The sequence below is a fragment of the Spermophilus citellus genome, assembly GCF_964194105.1.
Source record: "Spermophilus citellus genome assembly, chromosome: 10".
Classification (NCBI taxonomy): Eukaryota; Metazoa; Chordata; class Mammalia; order Rodentia; family Sciuridae; genus Spermophilus; species Spermophilus citellus.
Genome location: NC_138197.1, coordinates 90,156,292 through 90,173,002, shown reverse-complemented (window position 1 = coordinate 90,173,002; position 16,711 = coordinate 90,156,292). Strand labels below are relative to the sequence as shown.

General features: G+C 39.7%; 1 protein-coding gene across 1 annotated transcript in view; it reads left to right on the top strand.

Annotated features, from left to right (window-relative positions):
* The window catches only part of PTPRB (protein tyrosine phosphatase receptor type B), a 126,861-nt gene that overhangs the window by 14,771 nt on the left and 95,379 nt on the right, over positions 1 to 16,711 (top strand). The gene's annotated exons all lie outside the window — the stretch shown is intronic.

The following is a 16,711-nucleotide window of genomic DNA, read 5'->3' as shown; positions in this document are numbered from 1 at the left end:
ATTATGGGTTCAGATCTGTCTAGGCTTGGAAAGTGGGAAAGGAAGACAGGAAATGGGAGCAGGAGAGCTATGACTTAAGGCTACCATCATGAACTGGCACTGAGCTCTCCCTAATTCTCCAGCTCCTGTTGCCTTTCAGCCACTAATGTGAGTGAGAGATTCACCACTTACTTTTGAAAATGAATGCTTGTTGGTGGAACACCTCCTTATTTTGGCTGAATGTGCTTCAATCAAAACTTCCATACTAACATTAATTTACAAAGAGTATTCATTTACATCTGAGCTTAATGATACATAACACTACAGAAAAAAATAAATGTATCAAATAAGAAACATATTGATTAAAAACTAGCATAGATACATCTGCTAGAACACTGAAAGTTTGTCTTTTCCCAAAGAGATTATTTCCCATTTTTGCCCAGGTTTGACCATTGTGAAACACAGAGAGTTTTGAGACTTGGCCAGGCTCTGCTAGAATGTGTCCAGAACCACCTTCTACAGAGCTCTAATGCAGGCACACCACCCCTTGGGCCCACCCAGCCCTGTATTACAGAGCTCACCTGATTCAGCCCCCAAGCTGGATTTGTAGCTTTGGATCATGGCAAAAGCACTGGAGATTTTTAAAAGCCCTTTTCTAGAATGAAATCCACTGCAGTGTTTATAAGCTCCCTGGTGGGGTACCAGAATGGATATAAAGCCAGTTATCTCATGTTCCAGTTTTTTGTTTGTTTTGTTTTTTCAGTTTTGTTTGTTTGTTTGTTTGGGGGTTTTTGTTTTGTTTGTTTGTTCTGTTTTTTGGATGGGGAGGGGGCTCAGGCAAAATCTTGACAATGTCCTGGGAAGCTGGGGTAGAAATATGTACTCTTTCCAAAGACAGTTTCTACAATTGCAACTTCCCAGGACTCTTAACAGGAGCATTTACTATATAACAGTCATTATACACAGCTGTAGCTGGCTATAGCTTGAAAAGTTAAAATGAGTCACTTAGGGTAGGAAATGCTTGTCCTTTGAAAACAATTTCAAAAAGTACTCTAGGCACCTAGAAAAGTATAAAAGAGGAGTAAAAGCATCATACTTAATTGTTTAAAATTATGTAAAAAGAACATCTCTATGTGTTGTTTTCTTTATCATACAGCACCTGGTTTGTGAGGATTTTGCACTGACTTATTCTCATTGAACTTTGGGTTGGGATGTTCTATTATTGGGTGAGGACAGGAAAAATCTGAATATGAGTCTTGGGAGGTTAGAGACTATATTTACTTGGCTTTGTATTTCCAGCACCTAAACAATTGCATAATAATTACTAAATGTTTTCAAAAAGAAAGGAAAAGTATGGAATGGAGTGGAGTGTGAGGGGCATGACATAGAATGGAATGAAGTGAAATGGATGGGACGGGATGGGATAGGATAGGATGAAGTGGAATGGAGTGGAATGGAATGAAGTGGAATAGAATAGAACAAAATGAAAGGAATAGAATGGAACAGAAAAGAATGGAGTAAGATGGAATGGGAAGAATGAAAACAATTGCTGGGAACTGAGTGGAATGAAGTGGTATGGTGGGGCCCCTCCTGACCACTTAGGTAGCAAAGGGCTCATTTACTGACAATGTCTATGTGTCATGGTCTTGAACAGCCATGTTTCATATTGTCTAATTTTTTAAAAAATATTTCTTTTATTTGTTTATTTTTAATGTGGTGCTGAGGATCAAACCCAGTGCCTCATGCTGCTAAGCAAGCACACTACCACTGAGCCACAACCCCAGCCCTGTCTAATTGTTTTGAAGCTTGTGTTTATCTAGTGTTTGATGCATTTATATTATCAAATATACTTGGTGCTTCCTTCATAAGCTAACTATCCATCCTCCCTCTGTTCCTTATGTTTTCCCCTTGTGGTCTCCTAATCACCCTTCACCCTCTCCCTGCCACCACCACACACAAGATAGTAATAAGAGAAAAGGAGGGAGAAGGCAGTGATGAGTGTTCCATTTAGTGACTTTGGAGAATGCTCACTCATCCAACCAACATTTCTTGAGAACTGAACCAGCGTCCACACACAGAGAACTCAGACTTTGAGGGCAAAGCCCTGATTCTGCCTCTTACTAGCCAGGTGACCAGGAAAAGTTACTTAAATTCTCTAAACTTCAATTTCCTCATCTGTAAACTGAAACTTCCACCTGTGATGGCTGTAGGGCTGGGAGTGATTGTACTTGGTGGGAATTTAAGAAATAATATCAGTTATTGCAATCCTTTACTAAAACATTTTTTTTGTTTTTTATTGATTTTATTTTTTAAATACACAACAGCGGAATGCATTATAATTCTTATTACACATATTTACCACAATTTTTCATATCTCTGTATATAAAGTAAATTGACACCTAATTTGTGTCTTCACACATGTACTTTGAATAACGATGTTCATCACATTCCACCATCCTTGCTAATCCCCTGCCTCCTCCCTTTCCCTCCCTCCCCTCTTCCCTATCTAGAATTCATCTATTCCTCCCATGCTCCCCATACCTACCCCACTATGAGTCAGCCTCCTTATATCAGAGAAAACAGTTGGCATTTGTTTTTTGGGGGATTGGCTAACTTCACTTAGCATTATCTTCTCCAACACCATCCATGCAAATGCCATGATTTTATTCTCTTTTATTGCTGAGTAAAATTCCATTGTGTATAAATGCCACTTTTTATCCATTCATCCACTGAAGGGCATCTAAGTTGGCTCCACGGTTTATCTATTGTGAATTGTGCTGCTATAAACATTGAGCTACAAGATTGACAATAGCCTCGCTTGCATGACTCCTAGCATTGGCTGGAGGCTGGCTATCTAGGTTCTCTTCCACATGGCCTGTCATCTTCCAGTAGCTATACAAGTTTCCTTTCCATGATGACTTAGTATAAAGAGGGAAAAGGTAGACGCTACTAGGCTTTTGAGCACTAGCCTCTGAATCATACAATATCACTTCTATCACATGCTATTAGTAATACAAACCACAAGCCAGGCCAGATTCAGGAGAGAGCTGCAAGATCACATTGCAAAAAGGGGCATGCCTATTGAGTGGCCATTAAAATGCAATCTACTATGTCATCATCATCATCCTCACCATTGTCTCTATTTTTCAAATGCCTAGATGAAGTGTAAAGAAGTTAAAAACTTGCTCAAAGACTTATTTAACTGACAAGGGGGCTACAGAGCAAGAAGAATATACAAACAATACACATGCACACACACACTCACACACCCCTGAACTTGCAGTCACCTTGTTCTCTTACTTACAGTACTTGCTAATGAAGGCAAATGCCAAGGAGGAAATAATTAGAAACCCAAAAATCACTCTTTAATAATGCTATTGCAAAATTGTCCCAAACTGACTCTTTGGGGGGGCAGACTATTGCTTATCTTTCTCCTTTCTCTCTATTTTCTCACATTCTTACCTGCCAGTGTGAGGACTCTTCAAGAGGTTGTATACTTGAGCCAGTGCAAGCCTTAAAACTCTGTGATTGTCTCTCTCTCCTCCCTACTCATGATCCTGGGTATTAAATAAATTAATATATATCATATGCCTAGAGTAGCACCTGGAAAACAGTACAATAAAGTTTCCTTAATTTAGCTGCTATTATAAATAGAATTATGTGGCTGGGTAGAAGGAAAAGAACAAAGTAGTGGAAGAAGAAACTTATCAGTAGTCTAAGTCAAGAAATATCTAGACCAGTGGTTCTCCTGATGCAGAACCCAGACCCAGAACTTGTTAGGAATTCGACCTCTTGGGCTCTACTCTAGACGTTCTGAACCAGAAACTCGGAGACTCAGGCCCCCAGCGGTCTGTGTTTTTACAAGCCCTGCAAGTCATAGGATGTACTTTTACGTCTGAGAATCACTGATCTAGATAAATCTGGCCCTGACTCACAAGATCTTCCCCCCAGACTCCCAAATGCTTGTTTCCCACCATTGATGACACTTTCAGGCATTGTGTTAAGGAGGGATGGGGGAGGGGCAGGGAGATGGTGCCATAAAAACTAAATAATCACACAGCAGAAATCAATTTATCTAATCATAGCATCCTGAGTTGCTCTCCAGAGTGTGCATTCCTTACGGAATAGAATCCTGGGTAAGTAAGTGAAGCTTGGGCACCCAAGGCACTACTGCCAGCCCTCCAGGGCTTTGTGTTAATTAGAAAAAATGCTCCCAGGCACACAGTTCCTATATGAATGCAGACACTTGGCTATGGGACACGGGCTGGGTTTGAGCTACCACAGGCCATCAGTCAGAAATCCCTATATCCAACCCACACAGATGCCCAATGTCCTGCCCACAGCTCATAAATCAAGTCAGATGTGAGCATCAGAGTGTGCCAATCATCCCCATTGCCATCCCTTCACCGATGGGTGAGGTGAGACAGGCATGGCTGGGAGCTACAGGAGGTGAGTCTGTTGGGGGAGCTGAGTGTTGGGGCACAGGAGAAACAGTTACCTGTAGACAAGTGCCCTCCAAAAGGAGGGAGGTTGGGTCTTGGACTTATTAGCTTCCAAGCCTGACCACGCTCTGTCTATTGCTGAGCAGCACACTCTCAGGAGAGGTCCCATGGGATCCCCTCCTGGCCATGTGAGCTCAGTGCAGGAAGTTGATGAGCTGGCCTCTATGTCAAAGAAACCAGTTTAAACTCCAGTATATCTGATGCTAGTTACTCAAGTTACACTTGGTTTCTTCTATAAAATAAGGATTGTTATAGATACTCACCTGCCTCATAAAACAGTTGTAATTATCTGATTATTAAAGGGGCTTAGTACATTCGCCATACTTAGCAAATGTATGTTCAATAATCCTAGCAATTAACACTAGCTTCTCCTTGGTTTTGCCTCCACCTTGCCTTCTTCGCACACAGGGTTGTAGAAACCAGATGAGCTAGCATATTATGGGACAATGCTTTGAAAGGGTTGAAGTGCTGAACATGCATTAAAAATGTGATTGGCTGGTTCTGATACTGCTAAATACCTATAAATCTTGTTTGAAGGTGCACCTCCTCCTTCCCCTTCCCACCCCACCCTTGCCCTGGCCTGGGGGAGGCATTTCCTCAGTTTATGAATAGCCATTGTGGTGCTGGTCTGGGCCTTCACAGTTCTGCATTTCCTTCCATTTGGCCTTCAAAGAGATCACAGCCCAGTGTGAGTCTCCAAATAAATGAGGAGGCAAATGCAGAAAATGCCCCACTTTCCCCCACTGCCTGCAAAAGTCTGCAGCAACCACTTTTATTGGGTCACTTAAAAAATGTAGGGGAGACACCCCACTGACACCACTGTTCTGTAGCCAGAACTAAAGATGGGACAGTGATTCTCCCTTATTGAGGCCACTGCCTAGAGGGAAAAGTGAAGAGATGTAGGGGGAAAAGAAAAAAAAAAGCCATAATCAGATCTCCTGACATCTTGGACTGTATAGTGTGAATGGAATAAAATGCAAACAGATGATGAGACTGATGCTTCAAAGAAGGCCATGTGACCAGATGCAGTGGTGCACGCCTGTAATCCCAGTGGCTGGGAAGCTGAGGCAGAAGGATCACGGGTTCAAAGCCAGCCTCATCAACTTTGTGAGGCCCAAGCAACTCAGTGAGACCCTGTCTCTATATAAAATGTAAAAAGGGCTGGGGATGTTTCTCAGTGGCTAAGCCTTCCTGGGTTCAATCCCCAATAACAACAACAACAACAAAAAAAGCCAGAGAGTAACATATGAGGGAAGGATGTGTTTCCATATGTTACTCTTGTGTTACTAGAGATCCTAATCTATAGTCAGGACCTTCAAGCCTAATTCTGACACAAGCTGATTTTCTTGATTTATCAGCTAAAGTGATTACCATATGCCAATAGCATACAGATGGTTTATAATTCGTTTGACCCCTCCAGCCTTAAAAATCTCAAGAATTTTTCTTTCTTTTTGGTTTCTTTTAGTTATAGATAATTAGCATTGCTTTCCATTTTGTGCACAGAAAGTTTGTGTTGATACTTTGTCACAATATAAAAATCACATGCACATAAAATGCAGCCATGAAACAGAACATATGTATTGAAATGGGCTCTTTAACACGCCATTATTTCTCTAGTAAATTGGGCAGAGGGAAGATGAGGTCTACCCCAGGAGAGAGTAGGTGCAGTGGAGTGAGAGAATGGCAAAGGAAGAGGAAACTGAGATCAAAGGAGAAGCCAGGATGTCCAACTGATAGAGTAAACCCAGGGCTCTCAGCCCTGAAATGCATTTGTCAGTATTACCTGAAAGTTTTTTTAAGATACAGATTCCAAGATTCTACCTCAAACCTACTTCACTAGAGTCAACTAGGACAAGACCTGAGCTTCCCAGAATGTGAAACTCTCCCAGAGAGTTCTAACGTCCAGTTAGGTTCGTGATTCATTAGGAAAACATTGAAAGCAATAAGAGAGAAAGTGCTAGGGGGACCTATAACCCGAATCCAATCACAAGGCAACATCATACAAAATTGGATGGAGGAAGCTGCTATGGAAATAACCAACCTGCATTGTTCAAAGAGGTCAAGTTCATTTCAAAAGACTGAGAAATAATTCTAGATTAAAGACAATTAAGAGACTTGACATCTAAATGCAATGCAGGATCGTGGGCTGGATCCCATACTAGACAGAAAACAAAAATACTAAAAGGATATGACTGAGATCATTGACAAAATGAACATGAAGACTGTGGATTTAAGTTCAATTTTAAATCTCCTGAATTTAATTAGGATTGCATACTTCATTCGAGATATGTGCACCCTATTCTGAAATAGTTCAGGTAAAAATATTATACATGCAGAGAGAAAGAATGATAAAGCAATGATAAAGAAAGGGTACATGGAAGTGTTCTGTACAGGTTTTACAATTTTACTATACTTGAGAAATTATTTCAAAATTATTATTTTTTAAATGAAAGGAACTAAATAGAAGTTTGCTGGAGAATTCAGAAGGTAGAATTCAAAGGGAGCTACTGAGTTAGAGATAGACTCATGGCTCAGAGACATACAAAGTTTTGTCTTCTTGGGACCAAGTGAGAGCAGATGGGGGCCGTAGAGGGACAGGGGTGGATGGAGAGGAGACACCAGGAAAGAAATAATGCATCATGTGCAAGGAAGAACAGTAGCATCAAGAGTCAGTACTTGGCAGATGAGCCAGCCGATAAGTATGATGATAAGATAAGGAAACTCTGGAAGAAACTGCTAAGTACTTTAAAGCTCCTAATTTATCCCAGCTATTGGTTGCACCCTCATATGTTACTCAGAATATCTGCTTTGAAACCACTTATGTAGAGTATGGTGAAAAGTAGCTGAGAAGGGAAATACTGTGATTCCAGGAGCTATCTTTGAGGTAAAAATTCCTTTCCACTCTTCCTACACATTGAAGGAGCAGACAGCCAAACACTGTGCCACCATTGCTAAATCCAGAGGAGATCCTCCCTCAGAGAAATCTTCCCTTTGTGAGTTGGAGATACTACTTTTCCATCAGAGCTCTTCTGGTTTGGGATAGATAGATCTGGACCAATGGGCACAGCCCCGTGGATATCTTTGCTTGGTGCCTGCTGTTCATCTGTCTGAACATTTGCATGCACCCCTCCTCCTGCCAGGCTGTATTACTAGCTTAGAATAGCAGAGCTGTAGAGAGAGTGTGGCAAGGGCAGGCTTTGCTAACAGTGTTTATTTGGTAGCCTCAGCACCAAAGTCAGGAACGACTTCCTGTTGTAGAGAAGGACTAAATCTTCATGGAGATAGGGTCTGTCCACATGGAGCAAGGGCTACTTGCAAAGGTACTAGAGTTCCAGTTCTGCATTGGAACAGCTGAAGAATCCTACTTTGTTTAAGATTTACAAATAAAATACTTAACCGTGCCCTTGTTTAGTGGTGGGGTGTAAATGTTTATTCTGTCATTATATGATAGACATTGAGTCGCTATCACCTGGAGATGTAAAGAAGATAATGAAAAAACAGGATTTCTTTCTTCAAGGGACTGTAATCTAGCTGATGGCTTTTAACAGTACATTTTGAAAAACACGATAAGATCCTTTGATCTTCTGCTTTGATCACTGCCAGCCCCAATGCTCAGGAGTCTCTGAGATGCCTTGCATCTGCCTCATCCAGCAGAGAAGGGTGGGGTAAGGAAGCTGTGTGTGGAATTTGACCTGACCAAGAGGCAGGCAGAATGTGAACCCAGTATAGTTTGAGTTTTTGATTTTTTTTTTAAAGAGAAGTAAAAAATCCAGATTTTTTTAAACATGGAAAATATAATTTTCTCAATATTATACTGTGCATATAACAGATACCTTCTTTTTTTTTTTTTTTAGAGAGAGTGAGAGAGGGGAGAGAGAGAGAGAGAGAATTTTCAATATTTATTTTTCAGTTCTCGGCAGACACAACATCTTTGTTGGTATGTGGTGCTGATCGAACCCGGGCCGCACGCATGCCAGGCGAGCGCGCTACCGCTTGAGCCACATCCCAAGCCCACAGATACCTTCTTATTTAATCCTCACAAATGCCCTACTTATTCCAATTTTTAAAATAATGTTAAGGTCTTGCTATAAAAGCCAAATTGCCGGCCTCCTCTTTGTGACCTCCAGATAATTCATAGGCAGTAATGTGATATACAAAATAAAAAGAAGGTACTCTTTATCTTCTAATCATCACTTTCTAAGGGAAATTAAGTGGATGATTGTTTGTTTTTGTTTTCTCTGTCTTTAAAGCCAATGTTATCTTAAGTCATGTTTTGTTTATCTACTGTCCCAGGATCTGGTGAATAAAGGTTGTGAAAATCATAGCCTAGCTCCTAAAACCCTAATAGACAGCAGCCACACCCATACAGACTCTGCCCCAGTGTAAACACTGATGCCTAGACCTGCTTCATCTGTGAACGGACTCATTTCTAGGGGGTGGGGTAGGGGCGGTGGGTGAAGATGAGGCAGTAGCCTTTGAGGGTTGAAAATGTGGTACTTTACAGTTACATCTGGTTGTAAGTCATTTGGCCGACCATGGTACAAGACTATGACAATGGCTATGCAAAGCCTATTTCCCCCAGATTAAAAAAAAAAAAAAAAAAAAAAAAAAAGTGGGGGAAGGAAAGAGGGTGAGAAATTGCTGTAGGGGGAAAAAACAAAACAAAACCAGGAAACATTAGGGAGGTGTCTTAGAGATGATGGAGCCTGCTGTTAAAGACTCCCTCCCACTTCTCCTTCCAGGATTTAAAAAAAAAAGAAAGAAAGAAAGAAAGAAAGAAACTTGGCATGATCAACAGACCAAGCAGCCCTTAAATGTCTTTGGTGCTGATCTGCTGAAAATCCTCTCTTGGAATCAAGATTGAAAGTAATGATAGTTTATTGCCATTTAGATGTTCTCAGGAAGACATTCTCTTCCTCAGACTTTGTCATTCCCTAAGTATTACATAGACCTCGGCATCCATGATTTATTTTAATGTTGTTCATAGAATATCATTACTATTACTAATCACAGGCCATGTCATTCATTGAGCCTGTTACCTAGAAACTCTACTGTGCATATAACAGACACCTTCTTATTTAATCCTTGCAAATGCCCTTGAAATGTTATTGTTATTTCCTACAGACCGGTGATCTAGGAAGTTTATCTAGAAAGATTCCTTGAAATATAAGTACACCAAACTGTATCTCTAAATAAATTGAGATGATCATGGTCATTTTAAAAAATTGCTTACCACATTTGTGTTTCCTTACATCTTAGTGTGTGTCTCTTTTTAAATAAAATAATATTCACTTTTGCCATAATTTACTATTGAGTCAGGCCAAATTAATATTTAGGAAAGGATTTGCTCTCTTGTAATTATTTTCAATTGACACATTCCCCTGATTGCTATGCCTTCTTTTTAAAAATATCTGTGAAAAGCCTTGGCTGAGATTTGCATAACAAAAGTACTCCCTAGGAGGAAAGGTAGCAAACTGGCCTTAGTTCTAACATTTAGTATTAAATTATGCTTCCTTATGCTTCCTGTTCCCTGAAGTATCTGTGCTTTATTTTAATGAGAAGTTATAAATATCAAATGTGCACATAATATGTTATAAAGGCCACCAATTCATTTGTTCTAAAACCACTCAAGACCCTCTAAATTACCCATATTACTTCTTGTAACCAGAGAACTGGTTACAGTAAATTTAAGAGAAAAATATGGTTACGGTAAATTTAAGAGAAAAATAATGACAAGATAATATTAGCTCTACTGAATATAAAATATTTGGTGAAGGTATAATCTGAGACTTTTATTTGAAAATTGAATAGATATTTCTCACCAACCAGAACATAGATCATTTGGGCTGGGGTTGTGGCTCAGTGGTAGAGTGCTTGCCTTGCATGTGTGAGGCACTAGGTTCTATCCTCAGCACCACATAAAAACAAATAAACATAATAAAGGTGTTGTGTCCATCTACAATTAAAAATATACATATGTTTTTTAAAAACATAGATCATTGGGCTCAACCCCCAGAATTTCTGCGTTATTAGGTCTGGGGAGAGAGGAGCTTTATTTTGAATTTCTAGCAAGTTCTCAGATGATGGCTAATGTTATACTTTGAGAACCAGTGTCCTAAAGGATACTGCCTTTCTCCTTTTCCTTCTCTTTTTTCCTTTATCTTCCTTTCCACACTTCTTTCTCTTTCTCTTCAAAATCAGTCTTCTCTTCCCCTTTTTTATTTCTTTGTCTTTCCCTTGTTCTTCTCCTCTCCTTCCTCCTCTGCCCTCTATATTGGTGGAATCCCACAGGACCACATTTAGAAGGACTCGTTAAAGTCTTTTCTCACATAATGATATTTATTGAGCAGCTACAAAGATTCATTCATTCATTCATTCAACAAATACTTGTTGAGACTGTAACCAGGCATGGTGGTGCACCTCTGCCATCCCAGCTACTAGGAAGGCTGAGGCAGGACGACGGTGAGTTTGAGACTAGCCTAGGCAACTTAGTGAGAACCTTCTAAATATAAAAAGGGCTGGGGTGTAGCTCAGTGGTAAAGTGCCCTAGTTTCAATTCCTAGTATGGGTGGGAGGTGAGGGAGGAAGAGGAGAAGATAGGAGAGGAAAAGAGAGGAGAGGAAGTATGAGAGAGATTGGGAGAGACCCCTATGCAAGAAGAGCAAGATGGAAAGACTTTGCCTTTAAAAAATGCTCTAAATGATCAGAGGAGGCATACAGTGCATGCGCTGGCGCGCGCGCGCACACACACACACACACATATAAATAATTAGATCATAACCACATGTCATGAATGCTCTGAACTAAACAAATTAGGTGCTGCGAAATAAAGAATAATAGAGACACTTTTTCCTTATGAAGTCAGAGAGGACCTGATCCCATAGGGTGAAACCCAAAGGAGGAGAGGGAGAGCCAGAGAGCCTGGGGAGAAGCTGTCCAAGAAGAGGAGATCATAGGCATCAAGACTCTGGGACAGGAAAAATCAGTTCAGTGGAGGTGTCCCCAGGACTCAAGCCAGGGACTGGCACACAGCAGGTGCTTGGTCAGTATCTGCTGATTGAATGCGTAAATAAATTATCAAGCCCAGGCAACTGCTGAATGGAAGTCAAGGAGAGAAGCAAGGAGTAGGGCAGAGAGCTGGCAGTGAAGGGCCAGGGTGAAAACCATGACCTTTTAAGGCACACACGAGGAGCTTGAATTAACTTCTGCTAGCACACCTTCTTCCCTTTTCGGCCACCCATTTCCCTTGTGCCCTCCCTCCTGTTCCCACTTAGTTCAAACTCAGGTCTGAGGTAGCAGTTTGCCTAATGGCATAGTTCCCAGCAGGTGGGTTATTGTGTAACTATAAACCTTGTGCTTAGAAACATTCTTGGGCATAAAGAACAAAATATAATGGCAACATGTTCAACGTGCCATTGTGTGCTATGCACAAACACATATCCCCCTTGCCTTTATGGATGGGTTCCTAATGGGTTAAAGCAGTGGGCATCACTTGGTGAACTTGAGTTCCCCTGGGGAATGGCCCCATCCTGAGACAAGGAAGGATGTGGGAGGCCTTGTGACTCAAACTAAATTACCTCTAGGTGAGACCCCTACTATGGGGCACCTAATACTATATGTTTGAGTGCAAAACATGTATCCCACCTGTACTTAGGTTGTTAGTGCAGAGTGGCAACAATGTGCACTGTGGCCCATGAGACAGAGGAGGGCCTTGGTGGAGGTAGGTACAGATTGGTGTATCCTAGGACAAACTGAATTTGTTTCTAATGGGGGTGAGGGGTGGCATTTCAGAAGAAAAAGATTTATGAATTAGAATAGGTAGATTAGAGGGAGTGCTATTCCAGAAGGAAGGTAAAGGATTAGAGTCTGCCTGGAATTATGATGAGGCTTTAGCAAAGTGGGCCAAACAGACTCAACAGATATGCTGTATAAAGTCAGCTTTGGGAAAGGGCCTACACCAAAACATGACGGGGCCTCCCGACTGTTTTTAATACAAATGGAGCCTGGAGTGGCCATGGGGTGGTGGTTGCCAAGGCTCAAAGATCCCACCTATGGAACTCTTATGGCTCTCCAAATTTACAGAAGTTCTCCAGGGGTAGGTGTAATTTCCATCAATGTACTGTGGCTGTTCTGGCCCCCGGAATGGGGTAAGATAAAACATATCTTGCAGAAGAGTTAGGAGGGATAGAAACTATTCTAAATATCACCTGTGTCTTGCCTGCTGCAGGCCTGGCTATACAGTGGCACCCACTGGAAACCAGGCTGTGATGGAAAATAAGTAATTGGCTTTGTCTGCAATTAACTGGGAATATAGAAGTAGTTGAGTCTTGGCCCATAGTAATGACACCATCCCTAATGATATCTGGTATGTGAGCAAAGGTAAGTTCTGTTGGGAAGGCAAAGCAAATCTCTCTGTGATTCTTACTGATCTGTTCTGTAATGAAACTGAATCATGCCATAACATACCACAATACAGCATAAGACTGCTGTTGTTGATTCTGATTCAACTCCCTCGTGTAAATAAGTCTAATGATAATACTGATACTGATGATCACATGTATTGGGAAATAGAGTTAAACCTTCCTTAAGATGTAACCTATGGAAAATGACTGGCCTCAGGAAGAACGCGTTCTAGATAACCACCAGCAGATTTGTGTGCTGGACAGTTCTGCACAAATTTATTATAAAGTAAAAATAGCAGTAAGTCAAGGGAAGAAAGGAACAATAAAGTTAGCATAAGTTTCACTGTAGTTGCTTCATGGGGCAAATTAATTGTTTCTTTAAATCTATCCCTGCCTCACACTGTCTTCTCCAAATATTTGTCATATTTGTGTTGATCCTGTTGCTATACCCGTTCTATAAATTCTACAGCAAATGAAATTCTCTGACAGAAATGATCATTTTTCTGTAAGGAATCTGTATTTAAAACACAGGGGGTGGCTGTGATGTTATGATATGTATGCAGATGGTTTCCCATGATACGTATGATGGTCTCCCACTTAATGAGTTTTCAACTTTACAATGGTGCAAAATCAATACACAATCAATAGAAGCCAATCTTTTTTGAATTTTGATCTTCTCCCAGGGAAGCACTGTGCACTATAATATTCTGTTGCAATGCTGGACAGTGGCAGTAATCCACAGCTGGCCTGATCAGCTACGTGATCACGAGGGTAAACAACCAACACACTGTGGCTAAGCTACGAAGTTCGGTACCATTTTCAGTTTATAATATTTTCAACTTCTGATGAGCTTAATGGGACATAACCCTAGAGTAGATCAAGGAATGCCTGTATTTTGGTTTTCATACATGGATCCTGGCTCACAGCTGCTGTAATCCTTGTAATGTCCTAAGTGAGTGCCTTTTGTTAAAATATGTGGCCTTTTGACCTTGGTTCCCAACACTCCACAGTGATAAAGGCAAAAGACAGCCTTGTTCAAACACACCCGAGCTTATATTAATGAGGTGATTTTTAGAAAGTTCCTAGATAACCATAGGAGGCAGGAGATGAGGCTCGTTGCCAAGAGAACCAATCAGTGTGCTCAGAGGGTTGGAAGGGACTCTTGGGAGGGGAGAGCCTGAAGGCTGAAGTGATTAACAGAGGCCAATGCCAATGATTCAGTCATCCCCTACTATCTGCAACCTCCATAAAACCCCAAAAGGACTAAGTTCAAGGACTTCTAGGAAGGTGAATAAGAACACATTCCTGCACTTGGAGGGAGGCCCAACTCAGTGGTATCCTTACGTATCTCTTCATCTACTTTTTTATTTGTATCCTTTAAAGTGTTTTTTTTTAATAATAAACCTGTAAATATAAAAAATATGTACAAAAAATTAAACAGCAGCTTTCAAACAGTGGCTCCTGAACCCCAGAAGACCATTTGTATCATTAGCCAATATCTATGCTCATAATGTGACAAGAACAGTGCCATGAGTTCATAATTAATGATTGTGTTAACTGTAGTATGATCATTAAATGATATCGCCATTTTTTTTAACACAGCTGTCTGTTTTCTGATGTCTGACCAAAAGCAGTCACACCCTTCCTATGTAGTCTGGGAGGGTTTCCTAATGGTGCAGAGAGAGGGTTATATACCCCGGAATGGTACAGACTGGGTGATCCCAATTCTTGGAATGCAGTAACTTCTAAAGCAAATACAGAGTCATTATGCAGGGTAAAAAAAGAAAGTAGCTGAGGAATTCCAAACAAAGATGAGAACAAAGGACAAAATTAATCAGCTTATTTACACTTTGTACAGTAGTTTCAAATAAACTATAGAAAAAGATGAACTCTGGCAGGTTTTCCAATACTTCCTTGAATCTATTACCATTCTCTCTGATTCTGCATATTAATACTGCCTGTGTGATTTTAAAAGGAAAGACATAATATGTAAAAGCCTAAATTTAAACTTCCCCTTTTGTCCCATATTGTGCTAAGGCTTATGAGTTATTTAGGGCCCACCAATTATTTGGGAGCCCTCTTTCAGTTTTAAGATTTTTTAAAAAGCAAACTAGTAGTTACATTCATTTGGAAAAGAAATATTTAAAACTATTGGTCCTTTCGTTCATGTACTGCTATGATTCTTCATGTATATGGACAATATTAAAATAATTTTTTTAAAAAACCCCAAGAATCAAATGGTATATGCCCCTCTTTGATAGACTGAAAATAAAGTAACTGTATTTAAAGAAATCACTTACTTATTTTCTTATACATGTTCCCAAGGGTATTATTGACAGGTCACTGTTAATTTGGAAGCATCTAAACTGTTATTAAGAGGATATTAAGAAAAATTTCCCTGTTTGATTGGTCCTCATCCAATTTTTTCTTTTTGGAACATTTGCATGCATTGTAAAGAAGGATTATTAAATTTTTTCTTTTATTTTTTTATTTGTTCTTTTTAGATATACATGGCAGTAGAGTATATTTTGACATATTACACATGAACATTAGATATTATGTTGGAAGTTGCTCAAAAATTAAATGATTGGGTGCAGTATGATGGTAACATATAATGTTAAAAATATATGTTCGGGAAAGTTTGGGATTTGTTTGAGATTTCCACAGAAAACAGAAGGGTATTTAGTGTATTTAAGTGAGATGACTCCAAATCTGAGAACCAATCTATAAGAAAAATTTGAAACCCTAATGGAAAAGACAAAGAGAAGGACAAGCAGCAAAAGTTAGTAAGGAGAACCTTTGTAATGAATGAATTTAAAAGACAGCAAAGAAATGTAATTTGGATGTGATATATTACTAAACAAGCATTGTACAACACATTAAAGTTTGCAACATTTATGATCTTACTTATTCATAATAGCTATGTAAAGTTTTTAGAGTATTATCCTGATTCTACAGTGGAGGTAGCCTCATTGCTTTCAGAATAAAGTGAGATAAGAAAAAGCTAATTTCAAGAGAAATAAAGCTGAAAAAAAGACTCCTCTAAAAGTTGAAGATAGCTGGAGCTTGTAATAAAGTTTCTAATGGGCTGGGATTGTGGCTCAGTGGCAGAGTGCTTGCCTAGAATGTGTGAGGCACTGGGTTTGATTCTCAGCTCTGTATATCAATAAATAAAATAAAGGTCCACTGACAACTAAAACTATATTTTTTTTAAAAAAGCTTGTAGTATTTAACAGAGGAGAGAGAGGGCTGTCTCTGACAGGCTGAAAGGTATACCAGGCTGTGCAAAGCTTTGGACGTGGGGGCAAAATACGAACTAAAAAGCTCTTTGATAAGACAAGTGACCTAGTAGAGAAATAGGAAAGATTCTTTTTTTCCCAGAAATATGCAGATGCTTTAGCTTTTATCTTTTTTGAGTCTTTGCTAACCTGAAAAGAAGATTTGAGATCTCTTCTAGCTGCAGATTAAAGCCCTAGAATCTATGGAAGAAAGGTTTTCAAAAATCCATTGAGATTTTTGAAAAACATGTTTTCTAGAGGAATTGAAACAATTTTCTTTTTTTTGCTTGCTTCCTATTTTTCTTCAAAGCAGGTGCAGTAGATATAGTAGCCAAAAACACAGCTCTATGTATAATCCATCTGAGAAAGAAGGGAATATGTCATCCTTCCCACAGATCTGAAAATTAAAATGTGGAAGTTCATCATCTCTTGTTAGGTATGGCTCATCAAAAAATATCATAATTATAAAAGTTGTTGCAATATTTTGCTATTATCATCTGTGCACGGTGAAATATTTTAGTTCTTTGGGTATTGAGAGTTTTTCTAAAAT